Source organism: Cygnus atratus, chromosome 5 (assembly GCF_013377495.2).
Source record: "Cygnus atratus isolate AKBS03 ecotype Queensland, Australia chromosome 5, CAtr_DNAZoo_HiC_assembly, whole genome shotgun sequence".
In the NCBI taxonomy this organism is placed as follows: domain Eukaryota; kingdom Metazoa; phylum Chordata; class Aves; order Anseriformes; family Anatidae; genus Cygnus; species Cygnus atratus.
In genome coordinates this window covers 11,379,062-11,392,246 of record NC_066366.1, presented here as the reverse complement: position 1 = coordinate 11,392,246, position 13,185 = coordinate 11,379,062, and positions in this window count along the sequence as shown.

The following is a 13,185-nucleotide window of genomic DNA, read 5'->3' as shown; positions in this document are numbered from 1 at the left end:
GATGTGAGTACTTCTAGCATGTTTTGGAGGCTTCAGCTCAGTACATGAAGCTTTGAAAGTACTTATCAAATGGATTGTGACAAGAGAGGTAAGTAGGAAAAAAAATGTGCTTGTATGTCAAGTAAGCTGTTAAGTATTCACCAGTGTTGAAGTGCTGGTGTTGCCCAGCACATGGTTTTTTATCTTGAATGCCCAGAGTCAGAACATTATTATCTGGATGTTTAATTTTGAAAATTCAAATAAATTTAAGCTACTCCCAGGGCTAGGATGACCTAAGAATTAACAGCTTTGATGACAGCAATATGCCTAAGTTCCATTTAGTGCCTAAGACTTTGGAGGCTCTTTTGTCTTCTCTGTCTCTGTAAAGAGGAAACATCCACGATACAGTAAATCAATTGCCCAACTAACCAGGGAAAATAACATGATGAACTGATTCACATCCAAAAGGGTAAGACCAAAAGGGAAGCTGAATCAAGATAAGCAGTTCTGCATACACTGAATTGGCTAGAAACAATCCAAGACAGCTTAAGTGGATAAATAAGGTCTATGACAACTCTTCAATTTTTGTGATCAGTCTTGGCTGTTTAAATTCCGCAGTGGCAGATTACTCTGAGACATTTGATATTGAAGTTTTACAATATCAAAGTGCAAGTCCCAAACCCCTTTCAGTTTCTCAGAACATGCACTGGAATACATATTTTAGGGACACAAATTTGCCATTTAGTGGAATCCCTTTCAATTCATACATGAAACACAGAACCTAAGCACTGCAAAACAGCCACTTGATGGCAGTAAGGCATTGAAAGGGACACGGGGCATCGCAGCCTCACAGAGAACTGAAGTTTGAGTGTTTAAAGGCTCCAGTATTGCTGTTATTCTATTGACCACTTAAAGGAAGTAACTATGAAATTAATTATAGACTCAAAGAATCATTTAGTTTGGAAAAGACATTAAAAATCATCAAGTTTTCTTAACCTGACCTACCAAGTCACATCACTAAACCACGTCCTTTAGTGCCACATGCACGTCTCTTAAATACCTCCAGGGATGGGGGCTCCACCACTATACCAGGCAGCGTGTTCCAATTCTTGCTCACCCTCTTCATGAAGAAATTCATACTAATCCAGTCTAAACCTCCCGGCTGCAACCTGAGAGAGTTTCCTTGCATTTTGCAAGGAAACTTGCCACCTGAGGGAGAAAAAAAATCATTTGCCACCTGAGAAAAAAGGCTGGCATCCTTCCTGCTGCAACCTCTTGTCAGGTAGTTGTAGAGAGCAATGAGATCTCCTCTCAGCCTCCTTTTCTCCAGCCTAAACAAATTCAGCTCCCTCAGCCATTCTCATAAATCTTACTATTTTTTATCTACTTCCAGGACTGTATTTTAGTCCTTATCCTTCCTTTCCCCTCCGCTAGAGCTTTGGGAGACACGGGAGGAATCAGGCAAGGCTAGTCTAGCAGCCTTCTAGGAGTGGTGTAAAGTTGTTCTCTGCTTTAGGTTAGAATACATCTCTTTAACCTTAAAAACTACCTAAAAATGAAGCATTTTGGCTCCCACTACAGCCATTGGAGGTAAAGGGGGTCCTTTCAGATGAAAAACCTAAGAGAAATACAATGAATTACTTCTGGAGATGCTTGCTGCTCTTAGGCTCTGTAGGAAGAATGTATACAACTAGGTCAGACTAAATGCAGCTGTTTTTTACTGCTAAGGTTAGATGACTATTACTGTCAGAACTCAGTTCTGTGGGAAGAAGATTGTTTTTACTGATACACGTTTCTTGACATATAAGAGGTGTTGCTAACTTCTGCCGAAGGTGATCTCTGTGGACAGTCCAAACATATCCTGTATGGATGCCAAAGGCAGTATTTTTCTATTCCGTGCGGACAACAGGGGCTCAGGGTCATTCCGAATCATAGAATCATTCTTGTTAAAATGGACATTGGGAAGTCTTCTAGTCTGACCTCCTTCCCAAAACAGTGTCATCGCTGAGTTCAGGCAAGGTTGCTTAGTGCTTTGTTCAGAGGGGGCTGGGAAACCTGCAGGGGCAGACTCAGCAGGCTTTGTGGGCAATGTGAAAACTTGTCAGGACCTCCCTTGTTTCAGTGTAGTACCTGCTTCTTTCCTCACGCTACTCAAAATCCTACGCAGCCATAGAAAAAGGAGCCCTCAGTGGTGGACACAGGCTCTGGTAAAAAGCACATGGAGGTAAACAGAGTGATCCTGGCTACTTCCTTGGAGTGCTCTCATGCAGAATCGTGTCTGCATGGCTCGTTGCTGTAATACAGAACCCTATTTCTCCTAAAAGATAAAAAGACCACCACCCTTTGTCCTGGTTGCAGTTGGGATAGAGTTAATTTTCTTTGTAGTAGGTAGCATGGTATGGATTAGGTTGAGAATAATTCTGATAACATGCTTTAGCTGCTGCCGAACTGTGCTTACACTAAGTCAAGGACTTTTCAGCTTCTTGTGCTCTTCTGTCAGCGAGGTGTCTAGGGGTGCACAAGAAGCTGGGAGGGGACAGAACCAGGACAGCTGACCCCAAACTGGCCGCAGGGATATCCCATACCATACAGCATCATGCTGAACAATAAAACTGGGGGAGTTGGCTGGGGAGGGGCGCAGCTGCTGCTCATGGGACAGGCTGGTCAGTGGGTGGTGAGCAACTGCACTGTGCATCACTTGCTTTGTATGTTCTTTAGTAATTATTGTTTTTCCTTCCTTTTCAGTTCTATTAAACTGTCTAAAAACTGTCTTTATTTCAGCCTAAGTGTTTTACCTTTTTATTTATTTAGTTATTTTTCTTTCCTGATTCTGTCTCCCATCCCACTGTGAAGAACTGAGTTAATGGCTGCATGGTGCTTAGCTGCCTGCCAGGTTAAACCACAAAACCTTTCCAATGGATATCTTAAACTCAGTTTGAGGAGAATCAGCCACTGGTGAGAAATGCAATCCATTTTGCTTTTCTGATCCTTCCTAATTATCTCTCTTATTTAAGCTCATGTCTGCACTGAGAACAAGTCACAGCATCAGGTAAGTGAAGTGTCCATGAGGTAAAGTGGCAGTCAAAAAACAAGAGAAAATATCAGACTCCTTAATGCCTTAGCAGAAAATATTGACTCCTTAATGCCTATGAGCTCTGGTTGTGGTTTCGTAAGAAGTGGTGACTGCTATCTTTAATACAGTGCAACACTGATATAAGGCAAGTAAGAGGGAACAGTAGTCCCAGAATGATGCAAAAGGAAGACAGGTGTAAGACTAAGGAAGAGAGAAAGCAGAGCAACTTCAATACAGTTTTTTTTTCTTTTCTTCTGAAGATTTCCTGTCCTCGTTCCAGAAACCACTCCTTGGGTCCTTCCATGGTTATCAACAGCACTGTGAACATTAGCAGAAAGTGAAGTGAAGGACAAGAAAAAAGAGGGGCTCTTTTTACTCAGGATATCTTCTCTCTTACAGAGTGTGAGCCATGCTTTTTTCCTAACAGCAAAAAAAAATACGAGCCATGGAACAGTTTGTCTGTTCTAATCTAATTAGCTTTTCTCATTAAGCCAGAAACATGGTAAGTAATTTTGCTTTCTGTCAAATATTTAACTTTACAGCTGTCCAAAATCAACTAATAGGTAACTAACCACTCTAATTTTATCTAGATTTAACATCTGCTTCTGTATCAAATTTATCACATATATGTTTCCATGCATATCTCATGTTACTCCAACATCAATATCTTTATTAATGACGCAGACAGGAGGATCGAGTGCACCCTCAGCAAGTTTGCAGATGACACCAAGCTGAGAGGTGCAATTGACAGGACAGAAGGAAGGGATGCTATCCAAAGTGGCTTGGTCAGGCTTGAAAAATGGGTCCACGTGAAGCTCATGAAGTTCAAGACCAAGAACAAGCTGCCACACCTGGGCTGGGGCGTTCCCAAGCATCAGTATAGACTTGGGGATGAATGAATGGATTGAGAGCAGCTCTGCAGAGGAGGGCCCCAGAAATGACGAGAGGGCTGGAGCACCTGTCCTACAAAGAAAGGCTGAGAGAACTGGGTTTGTTTAGCCTGGAGAAGAGGGAGTTCCAGGGAGACCTTACTGTAGCCTTTCAGTAAGTAAAGGGGCTTATAAGAAAGATGGAGACTCTTTATCAGGGCAGGTAATAACAGGACAAGGGATAATGGTTTTAAACTAAATAGAGGTAGATTTAGATTAGACATCAGGAAGAAATTCTTCACTTGGAGGGTGGTGAGATGTTGGAACAGGTTGCCCTGAGAAGCTGTGGATGCTCCTTCCCTGGAAGTGTTCAAGAGTGGGGCTTTGGGCAGCCTGATCTGAGACAATATGTTCCTGCCCATGGAAGAAGTTTTTGGAACTAGATGAGCTACACCGCAGCCCCAGCCAGCACAGGGCAGCAGTACGATGGCATACCTAGCTTACGCAGCAGAGGTCAGGGCAGAGGCCTGCCCTAATTCCAGGCAGAGTGTCATAGCCACCCAATTCAACACAAGAATGGTGTGACTTTGTTACCCTGGTGCTTCACCAAGGTAAAACTCTTTTTGCTACTGATTTTTATCTATTTTAAAAACATGTGCGGTGTTTCAGTGCATTTTATAGATGTGTCCTTGGTTACTACAATGGTACAATATAATTACGAAATCTGTTAAATATTCCAGAACAGCAGGGTGAAAATTTTCCATGATGTAATTGGCACCAGAAATTGTCCTCATTTCCACAGAGCTTAATGAGCTCCATCAGGGTTGCTTCTTAGACCCATACTATTTATTAGTACCAGTAAGTACTGTTAGATATTTTTATTAATAAAGTTTGGGAGACTGTAAATAAGAAGGGCATATCACAGATACGGTGCAACCTGGATTATCCAGGAAGCTGACTACAAGCAAAAGAAATGTCTTGGCACAGCCAAACATAAAATTTCACATATAGGAAAGATGGATCTATATTACTGTCTGAAGATAGGTGATACCATCCATGTCTTTAAAGAAAAAGACATAGAAATCATGGTGTGTTGTCTGTTGTGTATGAGCTTCCAGATGAGTACAGCATAGATTTTGGCAGGTGTGTGGGAAATTGTTGCAGAATGCTGAGTATGCTTCAAATTCACTTTAATTGATTTCTCAATACTGTCTCTGGGTAAACATGCCTGTTGTGGCTTTTGCTAGCTATCTGGGCTTTTCCAGAGAACTCCAAAATTTGTTTGGTGGCCTGGGTAATACAGGCAGAGAAAGCTTCTGCTTTCAAATTAGGAAAGGATGTGTTTCAGTTTTTTTTTTTTTTTTTTTTTTTTTTTTTTTTTTTTTTTTTTTGTTATGCAATATAGACAGACATTACAGGACCCTCCGGATGGGATCTGAATCTAAACAAATTCAGAGATGTAGTACTATATACATTGTTAATATAAAGGACAATTATCTTAAAGTTCCCAAACTTAATTTGTCTAAGTAACAACAGTGGTTTGCTGGATACTGCACCCGCAGTGTGTTGACAGTGAAAACTATGATTACTGACAGTGTATAGGCAGAGACATTCCATATTTGTTGACTCCAATATTTTCCTGGCACAGGAAAGGACTACTTTTTTTTTTTTTGTACAAGTGGGTGATGGAAAACAGAGTCTTGACGAAATGTCTATTTCAAAGGATGGAGAAAAAGAAGGAAAATACAGGAAAAATGACCAAGAAATCAATAGAATGACATTTGGCTGCGTAAGATGAGGAAAAATTCCACAAATAATTATCTGAAAGTAGATTTTCCAGAATTATCTGCAAAAAGCCTTTGATTTACAGGATTTCTCTAATTTGTTTGTCACTGACAGAAATAATAAATTTTAATTAGACTATTTGGTAAGAGTTGATACTGAATTTCTGAATTGTCATGTGTGTAGTAAATGCATGACCAGGATTAGGACATAAACTTATAGTACAGAAACCCAGATTTATTTCTTGTTATGAAAGACTTTCTAACTTCAAGAAAGTTGGTTATTCCTCAGTTTTCAGTTTGTAAAATAGGATAGCATTTCCTAACTCATAGACCAAAATGGATCAGAGCAGATATTACTCACAAATCATTTTTTTCACCCTAGTTGAAATGGAGGCAGAAAAATACCTAGTGTTCTCAGATGAAGAAAAATTTATGGGTCTCCTTTGTTTTCTTCTCTAGCTCTCTGGTAGGTTCACAGGCTGGCAGATAAAGCACTGATCTAAAGTGAAGGTTGTTTTTCACTGTGCAGAATCTGTATAGGATGATGTGAGATTGCAGACAGTGCTGCATCAAGAGTTGACTGAAGAAGGGGCACCATTCTTGCCCACCAGCCTCTGTCACCTCTCTCACCAGCCCGTAATCTTCCTTGTCATTCTTTTCAAGCAAAACTTGTGTATACCAGCTCACTGCAGTCTTCTCTAAAAAGAGTTAAGCATGCTACCCATGCTAAAATTCTTTCCATGAAAACTGTGTTGTTAAAGATTAATGTGCCAATTTTAAATGTACGCAACCCTTTCAGCTGATGTTTTGTGCCATGCTGTAATGAGCTTGCTGCAGCAATAGGGACAAACATTGAGGCTGTCCAGCCTAACAACATAAGTCCAGACAAACCAAGCCATTTTGGTGATCTGTGTTGCTGTCTCCTGCAGTTTCCATTACTGGACTTCTGCAGAATGATTGTAGGAATACAGAACATTTAGAATGTTCCCCCCCGCCTCAGGCTGTGCCCTCCCAGCATCTACAACCACCACTGCTAGGGAACTCTAGCTCAAGACTGTGTTTAGATTATCATGCTTTATATACACACATAGGTGTTATTAACAGTGAATTTGTCTGATATGAATGGGTTCAAAGAATGACCTTTGATCTTGTGGTATTCCCTGCTACAGTAATAGTACAATCTGTTTTGTCCTCATTATGCCTCGCTATTAATTTTGTACATTTTAAACCCTATTCCTGATCATTTTATTCTTGTGTTATGAAATTGTGAATATAATTCCATCCTTTTCTCAATGCTACTCATGAATTTCAAAACTGTTTTACCTGTTACCCCTTTTCCAAGGTAGTCTTCTAGTAAGACAGCTGTTTCAGAACTTTCACCATCTTTATTTCCTTTGTATAGTTATACTACATTCTTTTGAAGACAGAAGGACCAGAACTACATGCAGTCATTCAGCACTATGGATTTATTTCATCTTGATGACATTGTCTTATTTTTGATTTTTTTTTTTTTTTTAATTCAGCTAATCCTTATTATTCTCTTTGCTTTTAAAATGCTGCTAAATCCATTGTTCATATATTCTGAGAAATACATACTTTTACATAAAAGCAGGACTGGAAGATGTCTCAAAATTTCATCTGGTACATGACTTGGCCTAAAGTCCTTTTTTTTTTTTTTTTTTTGCCAAGTACTCTTGGTCAATACAGTTCATAATTGTATATATATGGTGCAAATTATCTTCCTCTATATGCATTACTTTGCAAATATAGACAATATGCTTTGCAGAGCATTACACTGATGCTGGGGGTCAGGGGCATTGCAGGTGATTTCCTAAAAGTTAATCTCTCATAAGATGTTAATCAGAACCTAAGAGCAGAGAGGATAATCAACATGTTGCAGGATGGAAAAACTTTCATTTCTCAGATACAGGTCTATAATACTGAAATTGTGTATATGAACTTACGCATAAAAGGCTTCTGGCTCCTTTTTTAAGCTACTGTATACTTAGTGCTTTATTCGGTTTTAGAGTTCCTGGGAAGACGAACCTACATAAAAATGTACAAAAAACTATGGGATAAGAAGCACAGAAACATAACAGAAAGATTTCCCTAGACCTCTGAGTCATGACAGGGTTTCTGATTATTCACCTTGACAAATGGCCACTAGGTGTCTGTAGAAAGCTTACATGTTCAAAATTGCACCTTTCTCTGACTTCTGGACTAAAGAGCTCAAAGATGGGCCTTATCTGAACAGAGAGTCAAGAGGAGTGACAGACTGCACAAGGAAAATTCTATTCCTTTCCAGAAGTGTGAAGATTTGTTTTTGTCCTGACTAACAGTTCATCACCATTTATTATCAGAGCTAAAATAAGCATGAGCGTGGGTGGTCAGACACTGAGGGTTTAGCTGTATCTACTCTTTCTGGAAGATAAAGGAGTACGGTCAGTGTCTTCACTTTTCTTCTGGAACATTCATTGAGGAGATGAGTTAAAGAAGAGCTGTGGCTTATCTGGAGTTTCCTGTGTTTTTTTATCATTATTCTTATTATTCCATATTTTGTATTTCATTTTGAAACTGGTACTGTGAATGGTTCTTGAACAGATCAGTTTGTGTCACTGGTGTAATTCAGTTGCCCAGAATACCAATTATTCTGAAAACAGGGAACTGTAAGAGAGAACCAGTTATTCCTGCTGTGTATGGAACTTCAACATACATTTTCTTTGGCCATAGTGTAATAAAGACAGGATTTCAAAAACATCATTGTATTCTAAGCACGGCAAAGAGACATGTCATTCACTGAAGTGTTTTCCTGTTCCTGAGTCCTATCCATAGGGCAGGGCTGCTGGCTGAAGCCTTCTAAGGAAAGTCTTGCTTCTAAGCAAGTCTTTCTTAGTAGTGCTGAAATCCCACGTTTGCCCAGCCATTCATGAAATGAGTGGAAGCTCTGGGTATAGAAAGCCTTACACTTTCTAGATGGTTACATGGAAATTATATTTACTGTGGCAGTCATAGACATACGCCGTAACAGTGTAGTGGGTTTATGTGGCAAGGTTTTGGTAGCAGAGGGCCATAGGGGTGACTTCTGTGAGAAGAGTCCAGAAGCTGCCCCATGTTAGATAACGGCCCCACTGCTGACCAGAGCCGAGCCAATAAGCGATGTTGTTTGCGCTTCTGTGAGAGCATATTTAAGACAGGGAAAAAAAATGCTGCTATGCAGCAGCTGGCAGAGAGTGAGAGGAGTGAGAAACAGCCTTGCAGGCGCCAAGGTCAGTGAAGAAGGAGGGGGAGAGGTGCTCCAGGCACCGGAGCAGAAGTCCCCTGGGGCCTGTGGTGAGGACCATGGTGAAGCAGGCTGTGCCCCTGCAGCCCATGGAGTACCACGGTGGAGCAAGTGGACCTGCACTGACGGAGGCTGCGGCCTATGGAGGACCCCTGCTGGAGCAGGCCCCGGGCTGGAGCTGCTGCCCATGGAGAGGAGCCCACGCAGGAGCAGGTGACCTGGCAGGAGCTGCTGCCCGTGGGGGATCCAGGTTGGAGCAGTTTGCCCCCGGGGTTGGACCCTGTGGTATGGACCCATATCTGGAGCAGTTCTTGAAGAGCTGCTGCCTGTGGGCAGCCCCCCCAGGCTCAGTTCGGGAAGGACGGCATCCCGTGGGAGGGACCCCACAGCACAGGGGACGAGAGTGACCGAGAAGGAGCAGTGGAGACGAAGCGTAAGGGACTGACCGCAGCCCCCATTGCCCGTTCCCCTGCGTTGCTTGGAGGGAGGAGCTGGAAGAGGGCAGAAGGGGGGAAGGCATTTTTGATTTCTTTCCTTTATTTCTCACTTCTCTAGCTTGTTAGTAATACGCAATAAATCTTACTATCTCCCTACGCTGAGTCTGTTTTGCCCGTTATGGTAATTGTTGAGTGATGTCCCTGTCCTTATCTCAACCCTTGAGCCCTTTGCATCATATTTTCTTCCCTTTCCCTTTGAGGAGGGGGAGTGAGAGAGCGGCTGTGGTGAAACTCGGCCATCCACCCGAGTAAAACCACCACAGTCCTTTTTGGTGCCCGAAGTGGGGCTCGAGGAATTTGAGATAAGGATGATAGTTGAGAGAAGTAACAGGCAAAACATGGACTGGATGTTTTTATAAATGTAATAGTTGTGAGGAATTTAAGAAAGCAGTACTTGTGAGGAATATGTTTCATGGTAGTGTGGTGAAGGGACAAGGGGTGGAGTGTGTGTAAATTGTCCACTTCATCGGTGTTGTGATGATGTTACGCTTATTTTGGTGCGGGAATTCTTTTTCTTTTTGGTATAACTGAAGTTTGTGACGATTGTGATGATTGTAAAGTAAGAGTATATTGTGATTATTCTTAAATATGCTGTTCACAGAGGGGAGGGGTGGAATGTGGTGGGTTTATGTGGCAAGGTTTTGGTAGCAGGGGGCCATAGGGGTGGCTCTGTGAGAAGAGTCTAGAAGCTGCCCCATGTTAGACAAGGGCCCTACTGCTGACCAGAGCCGAGCCAATAAGCGATGTTGTTCGCGCTTCTGTGAGAGCATATTTAAGACAGGGAAAAAAAAAATGCTGCTACACAGCAGCTGGGAGAGAGAGAGGAGTAAGGAACAGCCTTGCAGGCGCCAAGGTCAGTGAAGAAGGAGGGGGAGAGGTGCTCCAGGCACCGGAGCAGAAGTCCCCTGCGGCCTGTGATGAGGCCCATGGTGAAGCAGGCTGTCCCCCTGCAGCCCGTGGAGTAACTTGGCTGCCCACCTGAGTAAAACCACCACAAACAGTCATATTAATTGTAATGACACTTTGCTGCTACAATAAAATCCATATCTGGCATTGAGCAGCTTTGATGGACAGCAGCCAGGAAGGAAGTTCTTGCAGTCCTACCTGCTCAATGCTGAGTAGTGTTTCTTCCTCAAAGCAGAAGGGAAATGAGCTAATGCTGTGGAGTTACAGAGGCTCTCAGGAGCAAATTAATACAACGCTGCTGTGATTCAGTTTCTCTGGTGATCCTTTTGTCTTCTAGATCCAGATGGACTGGTTCCAACATGATCTGGGATGTTGCTCTGTCTTCAGGAAGCCTAAATGGAATCATCTGCTGCAGATCATTGTGATAAATGTTCTGAAGGTAATTGCCTCACTGTGGGAATGTTCTCTGGGGCTAATCTGGTTGAAGCAATGAATGGGAGTGTCACTACTTTCAGGCAGCACTACTTGTGAGGAAAGTGCAGTGCAGCATTCAATAACAGGTGAATAAATAGTGATGGAATCCCTGATATTGTTCGAATTTGAATCCCTGGTCTTTGACCTTTCCTGCAGGGATTGACTGCTAGCTGGTGGAATCATCTGCGCAACCAGCACCATGCTAAACCCAACTGATTCTGCAAAGACCCTGAACTCAGTGTGCACCCTCTCTTGTTCAGCTTGGGAAAGATGCTCTCAGTGGAGGTGAGTGTGGGGGCATCTGGACAATGCTAAGATGTAGCCTGTAGAAGCAAATAGTCATAAAAAGATTATGCCATAAAAGATTTTAAAGACAGAAAGCTATAAACTGAAGTATAAAAACATGGATTGTCACTTTCTGCCTAAACCTGTGATAATTTCCAAGATGTTTGAAGGTCTGACAGTCTCATGATCTGTCATTCATGCCAAGGTTCCAGTCTGATGTATCTAACTTAAGCACCTACCTCAGACCTGTTTATCATGATGCCTAGGCGCTAGGTCCTGGGAAGTAAAGTCAGTACTTAAGTTCTCTAAGTTGCTAGAAGAGCACGGTAAGCACCTTGAAACCCTTCCAAAGAATGAGTCAGTCCACTTGATTAGTGTTAGATGTTAGTGATATTGCAGATAGTGAGTCAGATGTTCCCTTGTGGTCTTTTTGGTTGTGGGAGCTGCTTTGCAGCTAAATCTAGCACCGCTATAGCACAAGCGTAGCAAATTATTTCTTAATCATAAATTTTTTACTTTCATAAAAATTAAAACCATGAACACAGCTCTCCCTCATTCCTGCAATTTGAGATATCATTAGACTAAGTAAGGTCTCTTCACCTTTTCTTTCTCCAGCAATTCTGTTTACTCACAGAGCGAAGAAAGGGCCTCTTGGTTAGCTAAGGCATTCTGTTTAAACTGTCTTTCTCCTTCAGCTAGTAATAGGCAAAGAAATTGCAGTTCTCCAATGCATGTAGAAAATCCCAGCTTCACTGTCTCAGAAAGACTTCTGGGAAGAGAGCTTATACAAAGTATTTATTCATGGAAAACTGTTAGCTGAAACCTGGAAGAATTTAGCCAGTTATCTTCTGAAAGAACTCTCATGGTTGTATATTAGAATTAACATGCAGTATCTAGGAGGAAGTGTAGGAAATTAGTTCTCATCTCTTTCTGCTTTTGACAGAAGTGAGTCAGGCACATTGTGGATGGGCAAAATGGATTTCAGTGGTTTAATTTAGTTCAATTTAATTGGTTAGTTTCACTTGGTTGGATCCAGTGTAAATATTTTTGAGGTTTTTCACAGTAACAGGGTAGCTATGAAAACAGTTTGCTCTTCCTCATTATTTTGTCTTTCAAAGAATCAGGAGCACAAAATTTGCAGATGATACCATGGATCCTTTTGTGTGAATAGTGGAAAAAAAACAGACTGTGAAGCAATAAAAGTACTTATGCTATAAAAATATTAAATCTCTGCTGTTTCATGCAGTTAAAGTATTTGTCAAAAAGGCCTTTATCGAGTATTTACTACTCGGACCTTGTAGAAACGTTTTTACAGTCATTATAGGATAACATTGAAATTCTTAGGTATTTTCTGACCACTATCTTCTTTACCCCTCAAAAACCTGGGATGTTCATCACCATAACTGAAAACTTCCACTGCAAAAATTCAAATGCCTTCTGAGCATTTTTGTTATTTTTGAGTGTTTTTCTATCCTATCGTGAGTTCTGGAACTCTTCCTAAAAATTGCTGTGTTCTGACATCTGCATATATTGATATCTGGATGTAGAGGCTCAAATGAAATGTTTCTCTCCACTGCTTTGGGAGTTCAGTACCTGCTTTTCAAGAAGAGAGGTAGGATTAGACAGATTTAAGAGGTAAGTTAAGTAAGTTCGTTATACAGGAATAAGGAATATCTCATGAAGTATCTCAGTTCTCCAACTAGCCCATTACAATGTCTTTTTTTTCTCCCAGCTTGGAAAAAAAAAAAAAGTTCATGATTTAAAATTATCAGCATAAATATTTCATCTGTGAGTATTTCTGCTTTCTTCTAGTGTGTTTGAATAGAGGTCAAAACAGTAATGAAAACTAGCAGAGAAACAGATCAAGATCAGAAAATGAAAGGTAAATACTGTCTAGAACTGACAATGCAGAGTAAAGCAAAGTAACAAGACAGAATTCTTGCAGTTATGAAATGGAGGGTTTAATTCATCTCAGTGAAATGCATTGATCTGTGATATTTTGGAACATAAAGCACAAGCAAATTGAAATAAACAAAAA